Below are 15,341 nucleotides of genomic sequence, written 5' to 3' on the forward strand. Positions count from 1 at the left end.
CTTTTCATATTAGGTTTGTTTCCAAGATCCATCTATTTTCAGATTCATGTTTCCTTGCCTGAGTAAGTTTCGAAAACAAATAGCCTAGAGACCCTCGGATGGTCTTTAGGCCAAAATTTCAGCAGGTGAAAATATTTTTCCCTATCCTGTTTTTAGGTCTCAGGGAGCGTTTTGAGACACTCGCCATCATAGTGATTTTTTGTCGCACTTTTTGGTCATCGCTGCCCTAATTTCTAAAAAAAAATAGTCAATTTTTTGTCCCTATGCCGTTATTTTGACTTGGGAAGAGTTTTGAGACACTCGCCATTATAGTGATTTTTCGCAAAAAAAAGAACGCGAAAAAATGAGCGCAAAAAAGAGAGCAATAATTTTTGTCCAGAGTGTGCTTTTCCCTTGTTTACGTGCCAGACCACGATTTTGTTACTATTCTAGGCTCGCATCTCTAGTATGGTCTAGCCTAGGACCAGCACAGTACTGTCGTTGAGCTTTATTCAACTTTGCATCTCTGAATTGATTATTGCTGACATTTTTGCTACAATATCATAAGCCTTCCCAGCTCCACATACATCTACCTCTTGCGTTTGACACCACCTGGCAATCGCTTTGTCCAAGCTTTGAGAGTTTTGACTACAATGGTTGCTGCTCACCACCTGCTGCTGGGTAAGAATTGGTAAGAATTTGACATTTGCTTGACGGATTTGTGACACCCCACCAACACCACTTTCTAGTAGTATGTAGGATCATATTCTTGTGTGTTTCTATTGCTCCTAACCATGGTATGACCCCAAGCCGACGATATTAACTAGGAGAACATGACGAAGAATGAGCTTCATGATAAATTTCAGCAAATGTTGGGTCAAGAGGTGGAAGACGTGATGGCCAGCTTTGGAACGGCACTGGAGAGGATTGATGACATTGAGAAGACAATTGACACCAAGTTGGACGCCAAGTTTGATGAAGTACTCGCACATCTACCACAACCACCCCCAGCATGTGCTGCACCATTGCAACAACATCCACAACCACCTCCACGTCGCGATCCAGCAGGGCGAGCGCAGCGTGTTCCTTTTGAGCCAGGACAAACTTTTGGTGCCGTTGCTACTATTCTTGATGCTTCTGTAGCTCCTGCTGCTATTGCAGAGGAGGAGGACCATTACGAGGATGATGTTGATCAAAATTAGAACTACGTGCAACCACCAGCTCCACAACCACCAGGTTGTCCTCATGCATATAATCGCAACGGTAGGGCTGCACCACCCCCTCAGGTACGAGATCAAGACCACATCCCTAAACAGAAAATTGAATATTCCACCATTTGAGGGTAAATATGTTTCTGATATATATCTTACTTGGGAGTTAGAAACTGAACAACGTTTTACATGTTTACAATATCCCGAGGAGAGACGTGTTGCTGCTGCTGTTTGTGCTTTCACAAGTTTTCCATGTGTATGGTGGTCTAAACACTGTAGATTATATCCTATTCCAGCTACTTTGGCTGCTTTGAAAACTGCTATGTGTACTTGTTGGGTTCCACCATATTATCAACATGAATTACTTCAAAAATTGCCGCGTTTAAGACAAGGAAAACATAATGTAGAGGAATATTATCAGGAATTACAAACTGGCATGCTTAGATGTGGTATTGTTGAGGATAACGAAGCTATGCTTGCACATTTTATGGGTGGGTTAAATAGAGAGATTCAGACCATTTTAGAGTATAAGGAGTATAATAATACAACTCGTTTATACTATCTTGCTTGCAAAGCTGAACGTGAAGTGCATGACCGATAGGCATTGGCGCGAACTAACTTTTCTACAGGTCGACCTTCATCATGGACACCGTGTGTATCCTATACTTCCACATGTTCTGCTACACCAGCACCTCCGTCAGCTGCCACCTCCAACCGTGATACAAGAAAGCAGGCACAACCACCACTATCTGCCAAGAGCACACCTTCTGGGCCTGCATAGAGCTCTTCTTCATCCATGGCATCAATAGGGCAAACACATGATATTATTTGTCGTCATTGCAAGGGTGGAGGTCATTATGCGAGAGAATGCCCATCTAAGCATGTGATGATTGCTACTAAGGATGGTGGGTATCAGTCCGCTAGTGACTATGATGAGGAGACTTTGGTCCTTATTACTAGTGAAGAACACGGTGAAGATAATTCTGAACATGAGACGCAATACATGGCTGCTGAAGATGCTGACAGGTATGAGAGTTTAGTTGCTCATCGTTTTTGAGTGTGCATGTAACACAAGCTGAGCAAAATAAGAGGCATAATTTGTTCCATACAAAGGGAGTTGTGAAGGAACATTCTGTCCACGTCATCATTGATGGAGGGACTTGGAACAACTTGGTTAGCATGGAAATGGTGGAGAATCTCTCTCTCACCATAAGACCCCAGCCGCATCCTTACTACATCCAATGGTTCAACAACAATAACATGGTTAAGGTAACACGTACTGTTCGTGTGCATTTTAGTATCGCTACATATGCTGATTATGCTGATTGTGATGTGGTACCCATGCAAGCATGTTCCTTATTACTTGGTAGACCATGGAAATTCGATAGAACTTCTATACACCATGGTAGAAACAATTAGTATACTCTTGTGCATAAGGATAAACATATTACTTTGCTTCCCATGTCTCCTGATTCCATTTTGAAAGATGTTATGAAAAGAGCTAGTAAAGCAAAATAGGAGCATAGTAAGAGTGAAAATAATATTGTGGCAAAAGAATTTGAGCAACAAATGAAGCCTAATGATAAACCATCATCTATTGTTGCTTCTAAAACTAAAGTGAAAAGTGGATGTTTACTTGCCACCAAATCTGATACTGATGATCTAGATTTCAGAAAATCTGCTTGCTATGCTTTCATGTGCAAAGAGGCATTATTTACATTTGAGGACGAGCCTCCCTCTTTGCCTCCTGCTGTCACTAACATTTTGCAGGAGTTTGCTGACGTCTTTCCACAAGACGTGTCGCCAGGATTACCACCTATTAGAGGGATAGAGCATCAGATTAACTTAATTCCTAGTGCATCACTACCCAGCCGTGCACCATACCGTACCAATCGAGAGGAGATGAAGGAGATTGTGCGTCAAGTATAGGAGCTGCTCGACAAAGGTTATCTACACGAATCCTTAGTCCTTGTGTTGTTCCTATTATTCTAGTGCTGAAAAAGGATGGTACATCGCGTATGTGTGTTGATTGTAGAGGCATTAATAATATTACTATTCATTATCGTCATCCTATTCCTAGGCTAGATGATATGCTTGATGAATTGAGTGGCTCTACAATATTCTCCAAAGTTGATTTGCATTGTGGATACCATCAAATTCGTATGAAATTGGGGGATGAATGGAAAACAACATTTAAAACTAAGTTTGGATTGTATGGGTGGTTAGTCATGCCTTTTGCGTTAACTAATGCACCTAGTACTTTCATGAGATTAATGAAAGAAGTTTTACGTGCTTTCATTAGATCATTTGTGGTAGTCTATTTTGATGATATATTGATTTATAACAGATCTTTGGAGGAACATTTGGAACATGTACGTGATGTTTTTATTGCTCTACGTGATGCACGTTTGTTTGGTAACCTTGGGTAGTGCACCTTTTGCATCGCCGAGTATCTTTTCTTGGCTATGTTGTTACTCCACGGGGAATTGAAGTTGATAAAGCCAAAATTGAAGCATTGGACAAGAAGGATGAACATTGGAGCAAGATCAAGCATGGAGATGATGGCATGCGCAAGGGGAACAAGAACGAAGTTACAAGTGATGATTTCAGGACTTTGAAGCTACTATAATGAGGGCATGAAGCCTTGGACGAAATATACAAGATGCCACTTCATAAACTTCATCCAAAGGCTATTATAGGTGCTGCGTCAACTTATTATTGGGCCAGGCCCATGTAATTTCAAAGTACAGAAGTATAGGCTGATTTTTGAGTCAATATGAGTTGGGAAAACAGAGTTAGGGTTGGTTTCATATCCATCCTACAAGGGGCCACAAATCCCCCCCCACTTCCTCCATATATACAACCCTTGGGCCATCGTTTAGGCTTTGGGTTTTGTTTAAGTTAAAGTTCGCCCTTGCTGCAACTTCACGTACTTCGTTTGTGTTCAACAAACAGACCAAGGCATCACAGAACCCCACTTTCATTAATAAAGATTTCCTCTTATATCCGCGATATCCAGATTGCGTTCAATTTTTTGCTTGTTTTACATTTGCTCGCAGGAAATAGACCCTCGTGGTCAGGTTGATCGTGCTCCGGCATGGTCAATAACCCTTGGAAGTTGGTTTAGCGACTGTTAAGGTGCGACGTCTCGCATGTTCATAGTCAGATCGTCAAAGTCTACTTCCATAGAAAACGATATTCACCTGCTCATCAAAAGATGGGACACCTTTGTCGCTATCAAACAACAACAACAACAATAACAACCGCAACCACCTCCACGTCACAATCTAGTACTCCAATAAGCGAAGCGTGTTCCTCTTGAGGAAGGCCAAAATTCTGGTGTCGTTCCTACTGCTGTTGCTGCTTCTATGGTTCTTGCTGTTATTGCCGAGGAGGAGGACAAAAATTACGAGGGCGTTTATGAGGATCAGAACTACATGCAACCACCAGTACCACCATGAGGTCGTCCACATGCGTATAATCACAATGGTAGGGCTGCACCACCACCTCAAGTACGAGATCATGGCCATGTTACTAAACTAAAATGGAACATTCCACCATTTGAGGGTATATACGTTCCTCATGTATATCTAACTTGGGAGTTAGATTCCGAACAACATTTTACATGTTTACAATATCCCGGGGATAGGCTCGTTGTTGCTGCTGTTTGTGCATTCATTAGTTTTGCTTGCGCTTGGTGGTCTGAACATTGTAGATTATATCATGATAATATCCCAACTACTTGGGATGCTTTGAAAAATGGTATGCACACTCGTTGGGTTCTACCATACTATCAACATGAATTACTTCAAAAATTGTAGCATTTAAGACAAGGAAATTATTAGTAGAGGAATAATATCAAGAATTAGAAACTAGCATGATTAGATGTGGTATTGTTGAGGATAATGAAGCTATGCTTGCACATTTTATGGGTGCGTTAAATAGAGAGATTCAGACCCTTTTAGAGTATAAGGATTATAACAATATCACTCATTTACTCCATCTTGCTTGCAAAGCTGAACGTGAATTATAGGATCGACAAGCATTGGCGCGATCTAATTTTTCTGCAGGTCGATCATCATCATGAACACCCCGTGCATCCTCTACTTCCACAAGTTCTACACTAGAAACTCCATCCGCTACCACCTCGAACCGTGATACAAGAAAGCAGGCACGGCCACCACTCTTTGCCAAGAGCACACTGTCCAGGCCTGCACAAAGCTCTTCTTCATCCATGGCATCAACAGGGCAAACACATGATGTTATGTGTCATCGTTGCAAGTGTGCGGGTCACTACGTGAGCAAATGCCCATCCCCGCGTATGATGATTGTTATTGAGGATGGTGGGCATGAGTCCGCTAGTGACTATGATGAGGAGACTTTAGCTCTTATTGCAAGTGAAGAACACGGTGGAGATGATTTTGAACAAGAGACTCAATACATGGCTGCTGAAGACGCTGACAAGTATGAAAGTTTAGTTTCTCAATGTATTTTGAGTGTGTAGGTCACACAAGCAGAGCAAAATCAGAGGCAAAATTTGTTCCATACAAAGGGAGTTGCACTACAAAAAAATACACTTCCGTGATGATACATGTTTGTCACAGTAGCACACATTTTCTGTCATGCATGCACATCCATGACGATTTTATGACAGAATCAAGATAGTCATACCTGTGCTGTCGTTGAAGTGTTCCATGACATTACCAAAATTATCATCACGGAAGTGTCCACTTCCATGACGATAAATCACGTGTCATAGAAGTGCTTTCATCAAGGGTGACCGACACGTGGCATTGACCGTAACGGGTCGCTGTTAAGCTATCGGGTCCGGTTTTGGATCCGATAACCCATTAATAGCCCGGACCAATGGGGATTTTCCATGTGTAAAATTCTCATTGGCCGGAGGAAACACGTGTTGGATCAACGTTCGGACATATGTCATCCACTCATTGGACAGGAGGCGCCTATGATACGTCAACACGTGGCACGGCCCAACAGAGGCCCATTCCGATGAAAAGGCCGGCCCAGCTAAATGCCCACTATGTTTTTTCAGACACTAGTGGGCTGGCCCGTTAATAGCCTGCCATGTTTTGGGTCAAATTGAGGCCCATACCAGATTAGGCCCGTTCACAGCCTGCCGTGTTTTAGGCCAAATTACGGCCCATATCGGATCAGGCCCGTTAACAAGCCACTTTTCTTTTTGGACCATACTAAGACAGGTTTGCATTTCAGCCTGTTAAATGCCTATTTACCAGTTCGGCACGATAATAGTTTCGGCCTGTTAGCGTCCCATGGTGCATCTGGGACGTTGTCGGTCCGTTTAACTTTAGGCCATTTAATGGCCCATGCAGAAACTGGGCTATTTCTTGTCCGAAGTAACTTTAGGCCTCTTAACGGCCCGTAGTCTTCGTGGATAAATTTCAGCCCAACTGGCCTATCGGCCTGTTAATGGCCTGTATAACAGTTGGGCCTAGTTACAGCCCGCGTTGAATCCGGCCTGCTTACAACCCATCTGATAATGGCCCGTGACACTTTTAGGCCTATGGTCCGTGTAGATACTGGCCTGCTTAAAGCACATAATTCTATTGGGCCAAACAGCCCCGAGATATATTTTGGCCTGTTAACTGCTCATCCTATTTGGGCCAAACATGGGCCTTAATCAGTTTTGGCCTATATTGGCCCATGAATTTTTTGGCTCAATGCTAGCACAATCTAGATTTTAGCCTGTTAAAAGCCCATGGTATTCTCCGACCCAGCTGGACAGAACTTTACTCGGCCTGTTAAAAGCGGGAAACAACTATAGGTTTAGACCTGCTAATGGCCCAAGATGATTATAGGGCCAGGTTTTGGCCCATATGAGTAACGGGCTGGCCTGAAGACCGACAACACTAAGATCCATTGAACCTTCCGCCCTAAATTACAGCATACGGACCAAGAATAAGCCTAGAATATACAACAAAGAAATTACAACATATTACATCCCCTCGGCATCAAAGTTTGCCGCCAGTGATAATAAAGGGCAACCAGACAGCAGATTACATAAACTGGGCAGGTCGCCACCAGTGGAAGTTAATAGGCGGACAAAATAATAGAGAGAACCGACAGCTCTTCAACATAGTTCAAGAAAGGTTAGCCCGACCCAGGAGCTGCAGCACAAGCAGCTTAGCAACCTGATGAGACTGCGCTTCTTTGGCGCTCATGTCCACCAACTTAAGCTGCATAGCATCAATAAATGTCCTGTACTTATGGTTAATCTTGCATAGAGATTGGAGTTCCAGTCATATTTGAGCGGAAGCATGTATTTGTGCTTGAATTTCAGACTGAAGAAGTCGAACAGATTCAGGCGGCGACTTCATCGAGCTTGTGTCACTGAGTAAGTTTGACACTGCATCAAGATGTGACTTCGTGGTTTTATCCCTACCCTCAATATGTGTTGCCTTCTCCTCTGGAATATGTGTCAGAGGGACAAACAATGGGTTCGTCTCACTATCATTGTGGCAGTTCTTCCTAGCAGCAGTGTTGTCACCCTGAAAGAGAAACAAGTAGGTAGATAACATGTTTTGCACGTATAAGCATCAACGATGTCAATTCATCTCATTTCTTTGTCAGAAATAAAGAGACACGGTTTAAAATAACATTAACATAATAGGCATTGTTCATAGTTAAGACGGCAGGAAATGGCATTGTGCAGGAGCGGCGAGCTTCACGAGACCACTGGATTGCAGATCAAGAACACAAGCATAGATGTAGTTCTAAACAACGTATAAGCATGAATGGTGAGTGCACTGTCAATTTATACCATTTCAGATTGGTAAATAAAGAGACACGATTTACATAATATTAATATAATATGGCATTGTTCATAGTTGAGACATAGCAGGATATGACATTGTGCTGTTGTTGGTAGTCTGACCACACCACTGGATTACAGATCAAGAACACAAGCATACACATAGTGTTAAAGAAGATAACTTGCTATGTTTAGTTTAATTTACATGGTACGAATAAGGAACTAGATTGTACAACTAAAGACTGAAATTGAGAAGGATAAACTTATGTTTATGTACTTCTACTTTATAAACTTTGAACAAGCAATTTGATGCAGATGACAAAAATAAACAGCATTTGCACTCATAGCTATCCAAATATAAACAACAAAGTTTGAAGGCTCGAGGAGGACAAACTTACATTAGTAGTGAAGACAGGCTCTATAAAGGCCTTGTCCATATTGATGGGGGCAATTCAAGAAGTTTACTGCACACTCTTCTTCAAGAGTATTGCGTTTATTCTACATTTTGTTAAGAGTAAATATAGATGTGAAAATATAGGAACAAATGGCGATTATTTAACTTAAGATGTAGAGTGCAAATGTAGATACAACATACAGGTAGAAGGCACTGACAAGAGCAATGCTGAGCTAAACTTCTTCAGTAACATTGGTATTATTCAATATTTTGGCAAGAGTAAATGTAGATCTGATCTGTAGAAAAATGGAGGACAAGGGAAAATAAGCCGCAAAGTGTACATGAAGAACTAGCTGACAAATATAAGTACAGTGATGAAGGACAACAGATACTTACAAGAACAATGCAGAACTAAATTTCTTCATAGGCATTGGGTTTATTCTACATTAATTTAAGCATTAATATAGATCTGATAATTTGGAGCGAACAATGGATAAGCAAGCTATAATGCACAATGATGTCACATAATCTACCAGGTATGAATGTAAGGACAATGATAGGGCAATAGGTACTCACAAGAGCAAAGCAGCGACCAGCATAGTTGGGACATCCTAGGTTTTGCGGCGCTGGTTCTATCGCCAATATACATCGGGTGCTATGTGATTTCTCCGGTAGCACCACCTTTTTCAAGGACTTTGCTTGTACTCCTTTAGGTTATGCAATCACCCTCTTCATTTTGGATGTCTGAAACACAAGAACATCATTTCAATGGAATAGGTGTTGATAATGGATGGGCATGGCATCTTCACATATATCATGAGTAAACTAAGCAGATGGCGGTGCAACGAAGCAAAATAAATGCAAGACACCTTATGCAAGATATGTGCAACCAATAAAACCTTGCCAAATTAGAATATGCACCTTATTGGGTGAACAGGATAGGCCATCTGCCTTTGACTCCTTGAGCTCAGAATAGTCATTAGGGTCATATTCTGAATACAAATCTATAGGTCGGAGCATGTGGGTTTCATTGCATCCACAATGGACCTCAATCCCTTGATGCCAAGTTTGTTACCCACTGAACTGTTCCACAATATTCTTCTTATGTAAGCATTCTTATATTCATTGTGATTATGTACAATATCTGTAAAGCATGAAAACACAAATAGTAGTGAAATTATCTTTTTAATGAAGAGGATATTGTAATATAATAGAGGCTCCCTGTAAACCCTTGTGTGCTATCATTGGAGAGAGCCCATGTGTGCTGTAATATGGTGAGTAGATTAATATAATCTGGCACAACTACACAAAAAAAGCTCCCTGTTGGGGGCCCCAGATGTAAGGATAGTTGGCATACAATAGGTTCATAATATACCGTATAGAAAGTTTATTGCCAAACCATGATAACGAGAGCGCAGAGCCAGTAGGCAGATCATAGTGTAGATAATAGGGGTACACCCTAACTACCATAAATAAATTAGGAAAGCGGAACTGGCTGGAAAACATAGGGTTTTGCCGCTACTAATATGCAGCCTATCGATCACCTACAGGCCAGCTCTATTCATCTGAAGGCGCACATCTGTTACTATCAGTTCAGTCTACCAAAGACCGCGCGGCTGCCACCATTTCTGGGTTATTATGGCAGACCAACTCAAAGTGCGAAATCATTTGGCAGAACCGACCCAATAGAGGTGTCGACTGCAGATGTCCCTGCTCCCTTTCTGACAAGGAACATACTGTGCTTACTAAAGAAGAACAGAAGAGGAACATGTTAAAGAACAGAAGAGGAAGCATATTCTGCATGTCTGCATGCAAGTCGCGTGACTTTTGTCATTTGGGTCAGTCGACCATTTCAGGCGGGTGGATGAAGATCCTACGTCTCCTAACCCTTCTTCTTCCTCGTCTTTGATTCTTCCCATACAGAACACCGCACGGGCAGCTGACCAAACCACCGGCCCCCACTGCCTGTGTTCCTCCGCCACCCCCACCCCCACCCCGCCCCCACCCATGTCAAGTTTTCTTCGTTCGGTGAGGCCCCACCACCGCCCTCCACAACCACCGTCCCCACCCGAGCCCCTTCCTTCGCACCGGCGAACTCCGGCGAGCTCTGAAAAATCGACTGACCCAATTTTGAAATTTAGTCTACTGTCATTTAGCTAGTGTGGAATATAGAAGGGGAATACCATAAGCATTGCAACTATAGTGTTGAGCATGCCATGGTGGATCTGAAGGTGCAAACCGGACAAAGGCAACTTCGCAACCAATGTTTGCTTTCAACTAGCAAGTAAGTGATGGCCAAGAAATCAGAGTAAAGTAGTGGTGATCTATTTTCTTGCTGTGATAAATAAGTTGAGCAGATACGAAAGAGTACCGCCTCTGCTGCGGCACCGTGTATGCATCTGCTGAGAATTTGACGGTGCTGCAGTAGCGATGGCTGTCGGTGGCGTGGAAGCAGATCTAGGAGGGTAGATGGTGGCGGCGGGGCGCGGTGGACGAGACGGTCATAGGAGCAGCGCCGGCAAGGTGGACGACAGTGGGGATGAAGCGAGAGGACGGGATGCAAGGATCCCGGTCCGAAGCCATGGATGAGAGAGGTCGATCTCTTGTAATGAATGACGGCGTCGGGGTATCAGCTCCGGCATGGTGAAGGAGGACAGCGGTGGATGGGGTGGCGGACGGAGGAGGCTGGGGTGGAGAGGGTGTTTTGATGCCCACGGAGTACGAATGGGGAAATGGAGAGAGAGAGAGGAAGGGGGAAACCATGTCTTTAGGGCGCGCTTGTCTCAAATGCCAGGAAATTTACAAACGTAGCCCCCGTTTAAAAGTTCCTACATCACAACAATATTAGTCGATTGGGGATAGGACGGTAATCTCGCATACACCGAATATTTGCCGACGAGAGTTTGTTTTTGGCGCCCACCGTGTATGAATCGGGGAGGGAGTCGATTTCGGCCAAGGAGACAATATGTTTTGGCACCCACCGTGTATGAATCCGGGTGAGAGGCAGTTATGTCACGTTTGAGTGAAATTACAAACCTACCCCTATAGAAACCTATAGAAATCGAGCTGATAGGCTTTGCACGTCAGGGATAGGCAGTAATTTCCATCTCGCAGATTTTGGTTTCGGGCGGTTATTGCGACTTTCCCCGCTTCGTTCAAATTTTTGCAGATCAAGAGTGCACGTTTACCGTTCCAACTCAATTCGAATCCAATATGTATTCTATTTTTGTTTGGGAAGGATCCATTTGCGATTGGAATAAAATTTTATATACATCATTTTTTATGTATACTTTCAAAAGCACAACACCCTTTATACATAAATATGGTTTAAAAATGGCATGATCTCAGATTCATAAGGTTGTATCCATCTTAATTTGGATTTCCAAATATTTGAAACCACTTTATGTTGAAATCCAATGTATGCATTCCTCGCTAACTATCTCCAATTAATGTGTGTTTCATGCGGTTTTTTTACTTCTCAAACATGTATAATGTGTTTCACACACGCAACATATAGTGTAATCCCGTTTAGACATTAATTGCATATAAATCATGCATTGTCTCTAATTAAAGAATCTATGGATCACTAATATTGATAAACTATATAACATTACACATGTCCCCAAATTCAAATGAATATGCATGTTTGATACACCAATTTGTGTTATGATATTATCGATGTCGTGATCTCCAGTTTAAATATTTGAATCCCCTTTAATCCAGATATTCGTCTCATGTAGCTATCACTCATGCTTATATAGGAGTATCTCTCTAGACCTATACGCGTCCATCATCTCTCGGTATCTCTCGTGCTACCTGTATGTTGACAATGATCTTTTATCTTTGCAACACACTGACGGTACTCTCTCCCTCGACCTTCATCACTCTATCTCTCTCTAAGTATATCTCGCTCCCTACTATGTGTCTCTAAGTATGATTCTCCATGTGAAATCTCTTTCTCTCACACAAACACAAACTTTGTCTCCCCGGGTCTCATTTCTCTCTACTATTCCCCTGTGTGCCACTCGCACACCCCCTCTCACACAGAGATGTCTGTCGCTCCTTAGATATGAGAAGCTACGACTCTTCCTCTTAAATATCTCTTTCTCACACACGAACACATCTGTCTCCCAGGGTCTCATATCTCTCCACCATTCTCTTGTATGTCACTCACACACACTCTCTCTCCCTAGAGATATCTTGCGTTCCCTCATATGTCTCTCTAGCTATCACTCTCGTTGTGAAATATCTTTCTCTCTCGCAGACACAAAACTCCATCTCTCGGGATCTCATTTCTCTCTTATATTTGTTTGTATGTGACTCACATGCACACTCTCTCTATCTCTCTCACACCCACACACATAACTCAACCTTCTGATCCACTCGACTCCTATCTCTAAGACACACTATCTAGCATCTTTATCTTTCTATTTATCTGTTTCTCCATCAACCTTCTTTCTCGCCCTCATTCTTGCTTCCTATCACGCACACTATATATGTTTCTCTCTACATGCAGTCAAGTGCCCTCTTTTTTATGTTTCTCTACACACACATAACTTCACCCTCTGAACCACCTAACGGTCATCTCCAACAGTCAAAAAAGCCGATGTCCCTCTAGCTAGCATCTTTATCTCTGTATCTATCTGTAGTTTCTCCGTCAACATTTCTTTCTCGCACGCACTCTTGCTTCCTATCACCCACAGTATATATGTCTCTCCATACATGCATTTATAGGTTGATCTCTTTTGCACAATCGTTGTGTCTTGCTCCCTTTGGTCGCCATAGATGCATGCTCCAGCCCACGCCACTATCTCTTAAAGACAAAAACACATGCTCAATTATCGAGCCTTCTTCCCTACACTCTCACATGCATGCATAATGTCATACCGATCTCTCCCATATCATTGATCTTATGACTTATGTCTTCTTTCTTTTATCTCGATCATGCTCACGCGCACACACACACACTTCCCACGTATACATGTATATCTCTCTCTACATGCATGTTCAGGGTCTCCTATGTCTCCATACATAGTTAATTACCCTCAACCCTAACGCCACATCATATCGTTCTCTTCTTGTGTGCACATAACTTCCGCCTAGATGGGTAAAACACACACTCACACTTAACAATCTCCTTCTAGCTACCCCCTCTCTCACTCTTCCCCTATATCCCCGAAACCAATAAGACCATCCCTTTGTTTAATTCCCGCCTACATGCACCATCGATATATAGTAGTCTTCCTCGGTGTCTCTTGAAGAAATACGTTCTCTCGACGGTGACTCCACTCACGCGCACACACCTTCTCTTCCCTCTCTACGGGCCTTTTCTCTCTCGCACCCCCTCGTTGGTGGCCTCTGTCATACACTATGATGAATCCACACACACTTAACATCCGCCACCGAGGACCCCACGTCACACACACACCCCACCCCACCCTCCCACACACACACTAAGACTCCATCTCACACACACATGCTCTAGGCGGAGCATTTGTTCCTACCACCCTTCGTCCAACCTTACCTGTATGATAAGCAATCACCTTAATTTACTTGTATAACATGGACAAATTCCACTTTACTTTAGTAGTTAGAAAACCTATCATCTCTACTCTTACAAAAAAACGAGTTGGTGATGAAGGTGTGCCTGCCATCTTGTAATATAGACCGTCCGATCTATATCTGACGGATAGAAAGCAAACTATGACAATTTTACAAAAGACACCCACACCTCTCTCCACATTTACAGACAAGGCCTTGCCTCGTTCATCGTCCTTATCTCCCACAACCTCATTGCTGAGCAATTAAAAAAGGAAGTCTCTGGAACAATCTAGCATGGTGGCCGCTGCCGCCTGCCGGCGCCGTCCATCCCCATGCCTCCGCTCAGTCCAACCACCAGTCACCACCATGCTCCACTTCTCCTCACCTTATCTCTCATCTTTCATTTTTTTTGATTAAATTGTCGAGATACCGGTTTTACGATAAAATTCTAGAGATATCATTAGTTTTTACACATGGGATTACTCCTGCATGGGTCAATCACAACAGGTGTTTTGTAAAAAAATGCATATTGATGTTCCGTGCAATGCACGAGCATCTTGCTAGTAATTATATAATGCAAATCACGAGCAGAAAGTGACATTTTTCTATACAACCACGTTAACATGGCCACGTAAATCACTAGCTAATGTGTAATACCATTATACTTGTATCCCGATGCAAAAGGTTGAGTACATGTCCGAAGAGTAGAGTCGCACAGACACACTCTGTCTCTCAGAATCTCTCACACACACCAGTTACGTGACGCCCACTTAAGCAGACACGTATGTTACAATTTGTGCACCCACGGGTACACGTGATGGTGCGCATTTATTTAAGCCGGACGGCGAACCCAAACAGTAGCTGCATTCATTCCCCTCCCGCCGCCTCTTCTCTGGTCGTCGTATCCCGGTAGCCATGGCCTGGCTGAAGTTAACGACATACCCATACTCCCGCCGGAGCGGCGCTTTAATCTGGAAATTTTAGTGGTCATACATGCATCTTTTTGTGCTAGCACTCGTATATAAGGGTTGACCGGTCGCTTCCCGCGGACGTGCGCGGGAAGTGGAAGAGCAAGGAGAAGGGAAGCGGGATATGGAGTAACGTTTTTTACCACATTTTCATAGGAAACTGAGTGCAATAATTGAGTAGTTTTGCAAACTACCAGTACTACACCTGAAATGGTTCAAAACCAATACCACCACCACGCCCGCGTATGACCGCCCTGGCTGACCCAACCCCTCTCCCTTGCCGGTGCGCTTCCCGCGTGAAATGGTTAGCGTCGCCCCGGAACGTGAGTGCCGCATGAATGCCCGGCTAGAGCGAAGGCGACCTCTCACTGGCGCCGGCTTTGAAGCAACGCGACGGCCGAGAGAGCACTGCTTCCCGGTGCTTGCGACTGCTCCGCGTCGAGGCTGGCCATAGTTTG

The sequence above is a fragment of the Triticum aestivum genome, chromosome 4D, assembly GCF_018294505.1.
Source record: "Triticum aestivum cultivar Chinese Spring chromosome 4D, IWGSC CS RefSeq v2.1, whole genome shotgun sequence".
Lineage (NCBI taxonomy): Eukaryota > Viridiplantae > Streptophyta > Magnoliopsida > Poales > Poaceae > Triticum > Triticum aestivum.